Source organism: Colletes latitarsis, unplaced genomic scaffold, assembly GCF_051014445.1.
Source record: "Colletes latitarsis isolate SP2378_abdomen unplaced genomic scaffold, iyColLati1 scaffold0021, whole genome shotgun sequence".
Classification (NCBI taxonomy): domain Eukaryota; kingdom Metazoa; phylum Arthropoda; class Insecta; order Hymenoptera; family Colletidae; genus Colletes; species Colletes latitarsis.
Window position 1 is genome coordinate 9,160,862 of NW_027488371.1, and position 15,420 is coordinate 9,176,281.

Sequence of the window (15,420 nt, forward strand, 5' to 3'; positions counted from 1 at the left end):
GGTCACGTAGTAATGTGGTGCCACACTGCAACAGTGAGCTAAACCTGGATTCAATCTATATCTTAGATGATAACACCGGTTAGGTCAGGGTCAGGTCTGGTATTTTCCATCATCTGGCTCATACTTTAGCATTTTTCGCATACTTGTTGGCCAGATCCTGGGCGTTTTCTGGGTTGAATCAGGTAGTTGTGTGGCACCGCAATGAAAAAGTAAAGTAATCCTGGATTCGATGTATATATTAGAGGGTAACACCGGTTAGGCTTGGGTTAGGTCTGGTATTTGCCATCATCTGGCTTATACCTTCGCATTTTTTGCATACCTGTTGGCCAGATCCAGGGCGTTTTCTGGTTTGGATCACGTAGTAATATGGTACCACACTGAAACAGTGAGTTATTCCTGGATTCAATCTATATTTTAGAGGATAACAGCGGTCCGGTCAGGGTTAGGTCTGGTATTTGCCATCATCTGGCCCATACTTTCGCATTTTTCGTAAACTTGTTGGTCAGATCCTGGGCGTTTTCTGGTTTGGATCACGTAGTAATGTAGGACCATTCTGAAACAGTGAGTTAAACCTGGATTCAATCTATATTTTAGAGGATAACGCCGGTTATGTCAGGGTTAGGTCTGATATTTGCCATCATCTGGCTCATACTTTCGCATTTTTCGCATACTTCTTGGCCAGATCCAGGGCGTCTTCTGGTTTGGATCACGTAGTAATGTAGAGCCACTCTGAAACAGTGAGTTAAACGTGGATTCAATCTATATTTTAGAGGATAACACCGGTTATGTCAGGGTTAGGTCTGGTATTTGCCATCATCAGGCTCATCCTATCGCATTTTTCGCATACTTGTTGGCCAGATCCTGAGCGTTTTCCGGTTTGGATCACGTAGTAATATGGTACCACACTGAAACAATGAGCTAAACCTGGATTCAATCTATATTTTAGAGGATAACAGCGGTTATGTCAGGGTTAGGTCTGGTATTTGCCATCATCAGGCACATCCTATCGCATTTTTCGCATACTTGTTGGCCAGATCCTGGGCGTTTTCCCTCAGGGGCTGCCAGCCTTTCAGCTGCAGTACGGGCTTAACGAACCCGGGGTACCCGAGTCATACACACACCGTAAGCCTCCTGTTGGTCGTCACAACGACCCATTCACAATTCCCTATTGGTTTTGTGAATGGTACGTGACGGCAGGAGGAACGGGGGTCTTGGCTTAACCGCCTGGGCCACGAGTATGGCGACTCTATAAAATCGCCCTCCAATCCTAAGCTATGGTGCGCGGCGATGGGATGCATGGTTGGGGGAGAAGGCCCAATCCCAAGCGACCACCTCCGGGGAACCTGCCGAACCCCCGGAGTATATAGGCTTACCCGGGTAAGGCGGCTCTGCCCGGGCGGACCTTTTCTTCCGACCTGCTCGTGGGAATATTATGGAGTTCAATATTAAAACGGGGATGGGACGGGGTAAGTCAGAGGGGGAGGACGAAGGCGGTGTTGGGACTGGAGTGACGGCGCTCGCGCCGCCTCCAGCGCCTGGCCCGGCTTCGTGGAAGGTGGAGGAGGACGACGAGACTGCGTCAGTCTCGTCCTTCTCCTCCACCAGGAGCCTCATAGGCTCTAAGAGGAAGAGGGCGGGGCAGGCCGTCGTCGAGGTGGGCGGAGCGATGAGCCCGTCGGTGAGGCTGAGTTGCCTCAGGGACGAGGTGACCGAGGAGATATCGGAGAGGATCTCCTCGTCCCTGAGGCGGGTGGAGAAAGTCGCCGCTGCCTGCGCCTTTAAGGGGCAGAAAAGCGGTGGCGCTGAGGCCCTGAAGGCCGCGGCGGAGGAAATGAGGGAGGCGGCGCGGGAGCTCAGAGGGCGGAACGCCCGTCTGCAGCTCCTGTTGGAGGAGGAGCGACAGGGGAGGAGGAGGGCAGAGGCGCTGTGGAACAGCGCGGCCCTCCCTCCCATCCTCCCTCCTCCTCCACCGCCGCGTCCCTCGGCGGAGGTACATAAGCGGAGAGCGGCGGCAGTGGTGCGGGGCACCGCGGGCCCCTCCACCCGCACTCCGCCCGTGAAGAAGTCCCCGTCCTCCTCAGAAGACGATCTTCTGAGGAGGATTGGGGACATGATTGATGGCAAGCTGGCCGCCTTCCGGGAGGAGCTCCTCGCCGGAAGAGCGGTCAGCAGGAAGGCGGTGCCTCCCCGACCTGTTCCGGTACAGTCGGGGAAGGCAAAGAAGGGCGGAGTGAAGGCTCCGCCCCGCGTTGCGGCACCAGGGCCCCGGGTCGTGACCCCCAAGGGGGGTGGTGTACCCGTGGTCGCGGTGGTCGCGTCCTCCACGGCACCCTCCCAAGGGGGGGTGGCGTGGAGTGAGGTGGTGGGGCGGAAGGCGAAGCGGGCGGCGAGGAAGGCCTCGCAACCGCAGCCTCCGCCTCCGCCGCCGCCGGCCGAGGTAAAGGCCGCGAAGGTCGGGAAGGCACGACCAGGTCGTCCCCCAAAAACGGCAGCGGTGACGCTGACCGTTGCGCAGGGGGGCGACCTGACCCTCGCGGAGGCGATGCGGCTCGCCAGGGAGAATATCTCCCTGGAAGAGCTGGGCATCGCCTCCGTGAGGGCGAAGAGGGCCGTGACCGGGGGTCTCTTGCTGGAGATCCCCGGTGCAGAAGGCGGCGCGAAGGCGGATCGTCTCGCCCAGAGGCTCCGGGAGCAGCTGGGCGAGCGAGGTGTCCGGGTCGCCCGGCCCACGAAGCGCACGGAGATGCGCGTTTGTGGGCTGGACGACTCGGTCAGCGTACAGGATGTGTCCCGTGCCCTTGCGAGGGCGGGGGACTGTCCTGTGGAGGACCTGCGGATCGGAGAGATCCGCAGGTCGCCCTCCGGCCTCGGGTCGGTGTGGGCCCGGTGCCCCCTCTCCGCCGCCCGTAAGGTGGCGGAATCCGGGAGGGTGTTGGTGGGGTGGGTTTCGGCGCGAGTGGAAATCCTCGCGCCGCGCCCGCTCCAGTGTCACCGCTGCCTCGAATTGGGGCACGTGAGGCAGTGGTGCACCTCGCCGGTGGACCGCAGCGGTCAGTGTTACCGCTGCGGTGCCAAAGAGCACCGTGCGAGCCAGTGCTCGGCGGCCCCCCACTGCCCGCTGTGTGCGGACATGGGGAGGCCAGCCGATCACAGGGTGGGGAGCAAGAGGTGCTCCCCCCCCCTCCCGGAAGGAGAGGAAGAGGCGGGCTGCACCGGCTCCGGTGCCGAGGGCGGTGGCATCGTCCTCCATGGAGGTGGACGGTGCTACGGGGACGGACGGCCGGGAGGAGGCTGGCGCGGCCATTAATTAATGCCGCCCCGCCTCCTCCTCCAGGCCAACCTCAACCACTGCCGCGCGGCACAGGACTTGATGTCCCAAGTCCTCGCGGAGTGGGGGGTTGGCCTGGCGGTCGCCGCCGAGCCGTACCGCGTCCCTGATCACCCTCAATGGGTGGGCGACGCGGACGGCTTGGTGGCGACGGTATGGGGAGGGGGCGACGGGTCCCCACCGTTCTCCTTGTTGGAGCGCGGTCGGGGATTCGTCGCCGTGGACTGGGGGGGAGTCGCTGTGGTGGGGTGCTACATTTCGCCCCGTAGCGGTCACGCTGCGTTCGAGCTGTACTTGGCCGAGGTCGCGACATGCGTGCAGCGCTACGCGGCCCGGCCGGTGCTGGTGCTGGGGGATTTTAATGCCAAGTCGGTGGCTTGGGGATCCCCCAGGATCTCCGTTCGCGGCGGGATCCTGGGCGATTGGGCGGCGGGGCTCGACCTCCGTGTATTGAACCGGGGGTCGGAGCACACATGCGTGCGGCGATATGGGGGGTCCATCGTGGATGTTGGATTCGCGACCCCCAAAGCCGTGCGCATGGTGTCGGGTTGGCACGTGGTCGCGGGGGCAGAGACACTCTCCGATCACCGGTACATCCGGATGGAGGTCTCTGCCGCCGCGAGTGCATCCCGACACGGCCGCCTGCGTGGCACCCCACCACGCCGCTGGGCGCTTCGGTGCCTGGACAAGGACGCCCTGATGGCAGCTGCCCTCGCTACAACTTGGCCGCAGGGAGCGGCCGAGTTGCCGAGCATAGAGGAGGAGGTCGCCCGGCTCGGAGCATTGGTCGCGGGTATTTGCGACGCGGCGATGCCTCGGGTCGGGCGGGCTTCTCCTCGCCGGGCGGTGTACTGGTGGTCGGACGCGATCGCGGAGTTGCGAGTCGCGACTGTCCGCGCCCGACGCCAGTACACCCGCGCGCGCCGTCGTCAACGTACAGGCGACGGCGTGGCGCGAGCGAGGGCAGCTGATGACCTGTATGGAGCATACCGCGTGGCGCGGGTTGCTCTGCAGGTCGCCATCAAACGGGCCAAGACCCGGGCATGGAAGGAGCTCCTCCAGACCCTTGATGACGATCCATGGGGGCGCCCATATAAGGTGGTGCTGAATAAGCTCCGCCCGTGGGCGCCCCCCGTCACCGAGGGTCTTGACCCCCGGCTGCTGGAGGACGTGGTCAATACACTCTTCCCAAGTGGGGAGAGGGGACCGCGTCCTCCGGCGGCGGCGGCTGTCCCAGTGGAGTGGACGGCCGAGCTGGGGGTCACGCAGGAGGAGCTGGCAGCGGCCATCAGACGGCTCGGGGTTCGTAACACGGCCCCGGGTCCGGATGGTGTGCCCGGCCGGGTTTGGGTCTTGACCCAGGGCGTCCTTGGGGCCGACCTCAGGCGGTTGTTCGACCGCTGCCTGAGGGACGGGCGATTCCCCCCCAGTTGGAAGGTGGCGAGGATGGTCCTCCTCCGGAAGGAGGGTCGGCCCGCGGAGTCTCCCTCCGCATACCGGCCCATTTGTCTCCTCGACGAGGTGGGCAAGCTCTTCGAGCGTGTGATTGCTGCCCGCCTCGTCGAGCACCTGTCGCGGGGTGATCCCGGTCTGGCCGACTGCCAGTTCGGTTTCCGGGGGGGCCGATCGACTATCGACGCGATAGGTCGTGTGAGGGCCCTCTCGGAGGCGGCCGTCTCCCGGGGAGGGGTGGCATTGGCAATATCCTTGGATATTGCCAATGCCTTTAACACCCTCCCCTGGGAAGAGATAAGGAGGGGACTCGAATATCATCGAGTCCCTCCTTGTCTCAGGGCGGTCGTCGGGGATTATCTCCGCGGCAGGTGGATCGAGTATCCGGGCCGGGATGGTGATATGCGGAGGGAGGTGTACTGCGGTGTTCCGCAGGGGTCGGTCCTCGGGCCACTCCTGTGGAACATCGCGTACGACTCGGTGTTGCGGGCCGGCCTCCCCGACGGCGTCAGCACGGTGTGTTATGCGGATGACACACTGGTGCTGGCCGTCGGGGCGCACTGGGGGAGGGCCATGCGTCGCGCGGAGGAGGGGTCACAACGCGTCGTCGACCGGATCATGGGGATGGAGATGACGGTGGCGGTCCATAAGACCGAGGTGATTGCGTTTCATTCACCTCGGCAGGATCCGCCACCCCCTCTGATCCGGGTGGGTGGGACTGACATCGAGGTGAAGCCCCAGATCAGGTATCTGGGGCTGATCCTCGATAGCCACTGGCGTTTCGAGGAGCATTTCCGCTGCCTGGTCCCCCGGTTGGAAAGGATGGTTGCGGCTCTGGGCCGGATCCTGCCCAACCTGGGGGGCCCGGCGGGCCGAGTTCGTCGCCTCTATGTGGCAATGGTCCAGTCGGTGGCCCTATACGGGGCCCCTGTCTGGGCGGACGACCTGGCTGCCTCCCGGCGCAGCATGACTATGCTGCGTCGGGTGCAGAGGCGCATGGCGCTCAGGGTCGTCCGCGGGTATCGGACCATGTCACATGAGGCGGCGACGGTTCTAGCGGGGATGCCGCCCATGGACCTGCTCGCGCGGTCGCACGCGGTGATGTACCGGCACCGCGTCGACCGTCGCGCGGGGGTGGGGGCGGTCCCGGGCGGGCAGGAACCTGCTTGGGGCGATTTGAAGCGCCAGGCCCGGCAGTCCGTGTTGCTCGCGTGGCAGGAGCGGCTGGCTCTGCCAACCGCGGGGCACCGGACTGTCGGGGCGGTTCGGCCACTCCTAAAGGAGTGGCTGGACAGAGGCCATGGCAGCCTCACCTACCGGATGGCACAGGTATTTTCCGGGCATGGCAGCTTCGGAAGATACCTGTGCCGGATAGGGAAGGAGCCGACGGCGCGTTGCTGCCACTGCGACGCTGAGCAGGACACGCCGGATCATACCCTGGAGGTATGCCCCGCGTGGGAGGGGGAGCGCCGTGTCCTGGTCGGCGTCGTCGGGCGGGATGTCTCGCTGCCGGGCGTGGTGCGCGCCATGCTCGGCAGCGAGGAGATGTGGAGGGCCGTGGCCTCCTTCTGCGAGAACGTAATGTTGCAGAAGGAGGCCGCGGGGAGGGAGCGCGAGCTCCAGCGGCGCGCTGAAGCTCGCGCTCGTGCGGTGGCCCGAGGTCGTCGCCCGGTCGCGAGGCGCCGCGGGCGGCCGCCTCGGCGTGGCGGATGACCTAGGCTGGGAGGGGGGTCCTGAGGGGACCCTCCTCCCGCCAGGCGGCGCCGGGTCGGACCGGTTGGGGGTAGGAGTGCCTCCCCCTACCGGTCCGACGCAAGGGGAGGCACACTCGGCGGTCTGGTGCGGCCATGAACGCCCGGCCGCCGAGGGGTGGAAACGGGGTTGCGAGTTGGGGCTCGCAGCCGCCACTAAACGCGGCCCCGGGACGGATAGCGACGGGATGGAGTGGTCCCGTCCCGCCGCTATGAGGCAGTGTGTCTACTAGGGGGGCCGATTGTCCCCCCGGGGGATGGGCGCGAAAGCGCGGGCACGGGGAGGATACCGGAAGAATGCTTCGAGCGATTCCCGGTATCCTCCCAAAGCGTGCCGAAGGGTCACCGTGGGGTTTTTAGTGGGTAGGTCCCGCGCCTGTCGTTGTACGGGCGCTGGGAATCCCACACACCCCTCCCACCTCCTTGGGGAGAGGTCTTTCGAAGATTTTCCCCACGACAAAAAAAAAAAAAAAAAAAAAAAAAAAAAAAAAAAAGATCCTGGGCGTTTTCTGGGTTGGATCAGGTAGTAGTGTGGCACCGCACTGAAAAAGTAAAGTAATCCTGGATTCAATGTATATATTAGAGGGTAACACCGGTTAGGCTTGGGTTAGGTCTGGTATTTGCCATCATCTGGCCCATACTTTCGCATTTTTCGCATACTTGTTGGCCAGATCCTGGGCGTTTTCTGGTTTGGGTCACGTAGTAATGTGGTGCCACACTGCAACAGTGAGCTAAACCTGGATTCAATCTATATTTTAGATGATAACACCGGTTAGGTCAGGGTCAGGTCTGGTATTTTCCATCATCTGGCTCATACTTTCGCATTTTTCGCATACTTGTTGGCCAGATCCTGGGCGTTTTCTGGGTTGGATCAGGTAGTAGTGTGGCACCGCAATGAAAAAGTAAAGTAATCCTGGATTCGATGTATATATTAGAGGGTAACACCGGTTAGGCTTGGGTTAGGTCTGGTATTTGCCATCATCTGGCCCATACTTTCGCAATTTTCGTATACTTGTTTGTCAGATCCTGGGCGTTTTCTGGTTTGGATCACGTAGTAATGTAGAACCACTCTGAAACAGTGAGTTAAACCTGGATTCAATCTATATTTTAGAGGATAACACCGGTTAGGTCAGGGTTAGGTCTGGTATTTGCCATCGCCTGCCTCATGCTTTCGCATTTTTCGCATACTTGTTGGCCAGATCCTGGGCGTTTTCTGGTTTGGGTCACGTAGTAATGTGGTGCCACACTGCAACAGTGAGCTAAACCTGGATTCAATCTATATTTTAGATGATAACACCGGTTAGGTCAGGGTCAGGTCTGGTATTTGCCATCGCCTGCCTCATGCTTTCGCATTTTTCGCATACTTGTTGTCAGATCCTGGGCGTCTTCTGGTTTGGATCACGTAGTAATATGGTACCACACTGAAACAGTGAGTTAATCCTGGATTCGATCTATATTTTACAGGATAACACCGGATAGGTCAGGGTTAGGTCTGGTATTTGCCATCGCCTGCCTCATGCTTTCGCATTTCTCGCATACTTGTTGGCCAGATCCTGGGCGTTTTCTGGGTTGGATCAGGTAGTAGTGTGGCACCGCAATGAAAAAGTAAAGTAATCCTGGATTCGATGTATATATTAGAGGGTAACACCGGTTAGGCTTGGGTTAGGTCTGGTATTTGCCATCATCTGGCCCATACTTTCGCAATTTTCGTATACTTGTTTGTCAGATCCTGGGCGTTTTCTGGTTTGGATCACGTAGTAATGTAGAACCACTCTGAAACAGTGAGTTAAACCTGGATTCAATCTATATTTTAGAGGATAACACCGGTTAGGTCAGGGTTAGGTCTGGTATTTGCCATCACGTGGCTCATACTTTCGCATTTTTCGCATACTTGTTGTCCAGATCCTGGGCGTTTTCTGGGTTGGATCAGCTAGTAGTGTGGTACCGCACTGAAACAGTGAAGTAATCCTGGATTCGATCTATATATTAGGGGATAACACCGGTTAGGTCAGGGTCAGGTCTGGGATTCGCCATCATCTCGCTCATACTTTCACCTTTTTTGCATAATTGTTGGCCAAATGCTGGCTTTTTCTGGTTTGGATCACGTAGTAATGTGGCACCACACTGCAACCGTGAGTTAAACCTGGATTCAATCTATATTTTAGAGGATAACACCGCTTAGGTCAGGGTTTGGTCTAGTATTTCCCATCGTCTGTCTCATACTTTCGCCTTTTTCACCTACTTGTTGGCCTGATCCTGGGTGTTTTCTGGGTTGGATCACGTAGTAATGTGGTACCACACTGAAACAATGGGTTAAACCGGGGTCCGATCAATCCTTTAGAGGATAACCCCGGTTAGGTCTGGGTCAGGTCTGGTATTCGCCATCATCTCGCTCATACTTTCACCTTTTTCGCATAATTGTTGGCCAAATGCTGGCTTTTTCTGGTTTGGATCACGCAGTAATGTGGTACCACACGGAAACAGTGAGTTAATCCTGGATTCGATCTATATATTAGAGGGTAACACCGGTTAGGTTTGGGTTAGGTCTGGTATTTGCCATCATCTGGCTCATACTTTCGCATTTTTCGCATACTTGTTGGCCAGTTCCAGGGCGTTTTCTGGTTTGGATCACGTAGTAATGTGGTACCACACTGCCACATGAGTTAAACCGGGATTCAATCTATATTTTAGAGGATAACACCGGTTAGGTCAGGGTTAGGTCTGGTATTTGCCATCATCTCGCTCATACTTTCACCTTTTTCGCATACTTGTTGGCGAGATCCTGGGCGTTTTTTGGATTGGATCACGTAGTAATGTGGTACCACACTGCAACTGTGCGTTAAACCTGGATTCAATCTATATTTTAGAGGAAAACACCGGTTAGGCTTGTGTTTGGTCTGGTATTTGCCATCATCTGGCTCATACATTCGCATTTTTCACATAATTGTTGGCCTGATCCTGGGCGTTTTCTGGGTTGGATCACGTAGTAATGTGGTACCACACTGAAACAGTGGGTTAAATCAGGATTCAATCTATATTTTAGAGGATAACACCGGTTAGGTCAGTGTTAGGTCTGGTATTTTCCATCATATGGCTCATACTTTCGTATTTTTCGGATACTTTTTGGCCAGATCCTGGGCGTTTTCTGGGTTGGATCACGTAGTAGTGTGATGCCACACTGAAACAGTGAATTAATCCTGGATTCGATCAATATATTAAAGGGTAACACCGGTTAGGTTTGGGTTAGGTCTGGTATCTGCTATTACCTGGCCCATACTTTCGCATATTTCGTAAAAATGTTGGCCAGATCCTCGGCTTTTTCTGGTATGGATCACGTAGTAATGTGGTACCACAATGAAACAGCGGGTTAAACCGGGGTCCGATCAATTCTTTAGAGCATAACACCGGTTAGGTCTGGGTCAGGTCTGGGATTCGGCATCATCTCGCTCATACTTTCACCTTTTTCGCATAATTGTTGACCAAATGCTGGCTTTTTCAGGCTTGGATCACGTAGTAATGTGGTACCACACTGAAACAGTGTGATAATCCTGGATTCGATCTATATATTAGAGGGAAACACCGGTTATGTTTGAGTTAGGTCTGGTATTTGCCATCATCCGGCTCATACTTTTGCATTTTTCGCATACTTTTTGGCCAGATCCTGGGCGTTTTCTGGGTTGGACGACGCAGTAGTGTGATGCCACACTGAAACAGTCAATTAATCCTGGATTCAATCTATATTTTAGAGGATAACAGCGGTTAGGTCAGGGTTAGGTCTGGTATTTGCCATCATCTGGCTCATACTTTCCCATTTTTCGCATACTTGTTGGCCAGATCCTGGGCGTTTTCTGGGTTGGATCAGGTAGTAGCGTGGTACCGCACTGAAACAGTGACGTAATCCTGGATTCGATCTATATATTAGAGGGTAACACCGGTTAGGTCAGGGTTAGGTCTGGTATTTGCCATCATCCGGCTCATACTTTTGCATTTTTCGCATACTTGTTGGCCAGATCCTGGGCATTTTCTGGTTTGGATCACGTAGTAATGTGGTTCCACACTGCAACAGTGAGTTACACCTGGATTCAATCTATATTTTAGAGGATAACACCGGTTAGGTTAGGGTTAGGTCTGGTATTTGCCATCATCTGGCTCATACTTTCGCATTTTTCGCATACTTTTTGGCCAGATCCTGGGCGTTTTCTGGGTTGGACGACGCAGTAGTGTGATGCCACACTGAAACAGTCAATTAATCCTGGATTCAATCTATATTTTAGAGGATAACAGCGGTTAGGTCAGGGTTAGGTCTGGTATTTGCCATCATCTGGCCCATACTTTCGCATTTTTCGCATACTTGTTGGCCAGATCCTGGGCATCTTCTGGTTTGGATCACGTAGTAATATGGTACCACACTGAAACAGTGAGTTAATCCTGGATTCGATCTATATATTAGGGAGTAACACCGGTTAGGTTTGGGTAAGGTCTGGTATTTGCCATCATCTGGCTCATACTTTCGCATTTTTCACCTACTTGTTGGCCAGATATGGGCATTTTCTGGGTTGGATCACGTGGTAATGTGGTACCGCACTGAAACAGTGAAGTAATCCTGGATTCGATCTATATATTAGAGGGTAACACAGGTTAGGTCTGGGTTGGGCCTGATATTTGCCATCATCTGGCTCATACTTTCGCATGTTTCGCATACTTGTTGGCCAGATCCTGGGCGTTTTCTTGTTTGTATCACGTAGTAATGTAGAACCATTCTGAAGCTGCGAGTTAAACCTGGATTCGATCTATATATTAGGGGGTTACACCGGTTAGGTTTGGGTTAGGTCTGGTATTTGCCATCATCTGGCTCATACTTTCGCATTTTTCACCTACTTGTTGGCCAGATATGGGCATTTTCTGGGTTGGATCACGTGGTAATGTGGTACCGCACTGAAACAGTGAAGTAATCCTGGATTCGATCTATATATTAGAGGGTAACACAGGTTAGGTTTGGGTTGGGCCTGATATTTGCCATCATCTGGCTCATACTTTCGCATGTTTCGCATACTTGTTGGCCAGATCCTGGGCGTTTTCTTGTTTGTATCACGTAGTAATGTAGAACCATTCTGAAGCTGCGAGTTAAACCTGGATTCGATCTATATATTAGGGGGTTACACCGGTTAGGTTTGGGTTAGGTCTGGTATTTGCCATCATCTGGCTCATACTTTCGCAATTTTCGAATACTTGTTGGCCAGATCCTGGGCGTTTTCTGGGTTGGATCAGGTAGTAGTGTGGTACCGCACTGAAACAGTGAAGTAATCCTGAATTCGATCTATATATTAGGGGGTAACACCGGTTAGGTTTGGGTTAGGTCTGGTATTTGCCATCATCTGCTTCATGCTTTCGCATTTTTCGCATACTTGTTGGCCAGATCCTGGGCGTCTTCTGGTTTGGATCACGTAGTAATATGGTACCACACTGAAACAGTGAGTTAATCCTGGATTCGATCTATATTTTACAGGATAACACCGGTTAGGTCAGGGTTAGGTCTGGTATTTGCCATCGCCTGCCTCATGCTTTCGCATTTTTCGCATACTTGTTGGCCAGATCCTGGGCGTTATCTGGTTTGGATCACGTAGTTATGTGGTACCACACTGCCACATGAGTTAAACCTGGATTCAATCTATGTTTTAGAGGATAACACCGGTTAGGTCAGGGTTAGGTCTGGTATTTGCCTCCCTCAGGGGCTGTGTCCGGCCAGGTGTCCGGCGCAGTACGGGGCGTAGCGACCCCGAGGTACCTGATGCTAATCACACCGTAAGCCTCCTGTTGGTCGTCGCAACGACCCATTCGCAACTCCATTTTTGGTTTTGTGAATGGTACGTGACGGCAGGAGGACCGGGGGCCTTGGCTTAACTGCCTGGGCCGCGAGTATGGTGACTCTATAAAATCGCCCTCTAATCCTAAGTTATGGGGCGCGGCGATGGGATGCATGGTTGGGAGAGGAGGCCCAATCCCTAGCGACCACCTCCGGGGGCACCTGCCGAACCCCCGGAGTATTAGGCTTCCCCAGGTATGGCGGCTCTGCCTGGGGTGACCTTCTTTCCGACCCTACTCGTGGGATGACTAATGGATCCAAACAATAAAACCAAAATGGGGGGTATGGGGAATGAAGGTGGGAGGAAAAAGGGAGGTAGCGCGGGATCGCGAATCGCGGCCGCTGCTGCCTCACAGCGTGAGGAGAGTGGTGTGAAGTCTCATGTAGCGGCTTCGACGAGGAGGAAGCGCCAGGCTGACCCGGTAGAGGCGGGTATTGTCTCACCCTGCTACTCGGCCGAATCGTCAGAGGAGTGGCACGCGGTGGCCGGGAAGCGAAAAAAGAAGTGGAGGGACGTCTTGGGGGAGAAGCTCCGCGCCCAGATGAAGAGAAAGGAGGAGGAGGCGCTCCATACGGAAATCCTCGACGAGACGGAGAAGGTCCTCGAGGTGGCCGAGAAGTCTGCTAATCTTAAAGGAACCGCGGTGAGGGACTTGAAGTTCGCGGCAGAATTTATCCGGGTGGCAGCGACCGAGCTACAGACGCGTCTTTCGGTCGTCTCCACCCAAAAGTCACAAGAGCTGAAGCTGGAAGTGGAGCTGCAGGAGGCGCGACGGGAACTGGCGGCTCTGAAGGGTCAGGGTGGAGATGAACCCCCGCCACCCTTGGAAATGCAGAGAACATCGGCCGCGCCCGTTTTAACGGATGGCATCGCGGAAGACCCCCCAATTCCGGATTCGGATCCTTATCCCGAAACCTCCCCGCCCATAGCAGGCGATGCAGGCGAGGTTGTGGGAGTGCTGGCGGAGAAGCGAGGGGAGATTGCAGCCCCTACCTTGTCTGTTGTGTCTGCCTCCTCGGCAGACGTGGAAGCCCTGGTGAGGGGCGTGGAAGCGGTGATAGAGGGGCGATTTCGGGCGCTGCGGGAGGAGATTATTCTCTCCCTTGCACGCCCGGCCGTCCCTTCTTCAGCTCCTAGGGCGCGGCCACGGGACACTAGATCGGCAGCTATGCCCCGACTCGAGTATCGGGCGCCGACGTCGCCCCAGATGATAACGAGGGGTGGAACCGCTGCCAACAGGAGGACGAGGAAGAGGAGGGAGCAGAGGGCCAGGCAGAGACTAAGACTGGCCGCCCTCTGTCCTACCTCTTCCTCGTCCAAACCCCCGGAATCTGGAGCGGCTACGAGCACCTGTAAAGGTCTGCAAACCCGCCCCCATCATCGACGCCTCACCCAACCAACTACCAATCCTTCGTCACTACCACCATCCACACCCATGGTTCCGAGAAAGAGGGCGGTTGGACATACGTGGGCTGACACGGTGAGGCGTGGACGGGCCAAGCATCATCCCGTCCAGGCCGCCGTAACTGCCGCTCAGGTCCGCCCAACGAACACCCAGGCCTCCTCCTCTTTAGTGCAGTTGGGCGGAAAAGGCCCCCATCCCCAAACTAGGGGGGCAACTAGATCGACCGCGATGGCCAGCCGTCCGCCAAAAACGGCGGCGGTGGCCATCGATGCGGTGGAGGGCTCGGCTGCCGTCTTGGCCGAGGCAATGTCGAGGGCGCGGGCGAACATCAAGCTCGCGGACCTCGGCATCGCTGAGGTCAAGACGAAGCGGGCTATTACGGGGGGACTCTTGCTCGAGATTCCCGGGCCCGAGGGGGAGGCCAAGGCAGACGCCTTGGCCGCCAAGCTGAAGGAGACCCTAACCGGGATGGCCGTTAGGGTGGCCCGCCCAACCAAGCGGGCCGAGCTGAGGGTGAGTGGCTTGGACGACGCCGCCACTCCAGCAGAGGTCCGCTTTGCCATAGCGGCCCTGGGAGAGTGCCCAGAGGAGGGGGTCCAAGTGGGCGATATTCGTAGGACCCTCAGGACCCTGGGTACCGTGTGGGTTAGGTGCCCCTTAACAGCCGCCATTAAAATTGCGGCGGCTAGAAAAGTCAAGGTGAGTTGGACCTCCGCGAAAGTGGACGTCCTTCCGCCGCGCCCTATGCAGTGCTACCGCTGTCTCGAGACAGGCCATGTCAGGCAGCGGTGCACAGCTTCTGTGGATCGGAGTGACCGCTGCTACAAGTGCGGTTCCTCCGGCCACCGCGCCAGACAGTGTGGCGCGGCGTCTCCGGTGTGTCCATTATGTGTGGACATACCGGGGAGACCCACAAGGCACCGGTTGGGGGGCCGGGTTGTGCCCCCCCTCCTAGGCAGGGCCGCCGAGCACGGGCCAAGGAGGTAGTAAAGGGACCGAAGGCAGCCGTTCACGCTCTCCCGTTGGGAAAGGTCAGTAATGCCTCTTCCACTACGACGAGCAAGGAGGCAGAACAGGGGGCTATGGCCTCTCCATCGATGGAGGTAGATCAAGTCGACGGGGGGGATGGGCCCCTCCTGACATCAGAGTCGAAGGGGATGTGTGAGCACCCCTCCCCAACTAAGAGTAAAGGCCTGGAGGAGGCCGTGAAGTCCTGAAATTCACGCTGCTCCTTCAGGCCAATTTGGCGAGGGCTCGCAGGGCACAGGACATGTTTGTCCACGCCCTGCGGGCCCAAAGGGTAGGCCTGGCCATCGCCGCCGAGCCGTACATGGTTCCCGACCAGCCCAATTGGGTTGGGAGCCTGTGCGGACTGGTAGCGATGGTCTGGGCGTGGCCGCCAGACTCCCCTCCCGTTACCATCCTGCATCGGGGGAGGGGGTTTCTGGCGGTCCAATGGGGGACAATCGCGGTGGTGGGCTGCTACGTGTCGCCCAACTGCGACCTCGCCACATATGCGGCATACCTGGACGGGGTGGGCGGTTGTATCAGGAGATGCCTACCCCGCCCGGTACTGGTCCTGGAGGATTTCAATGCTCATGCAGCTGCATGGGGCAACCC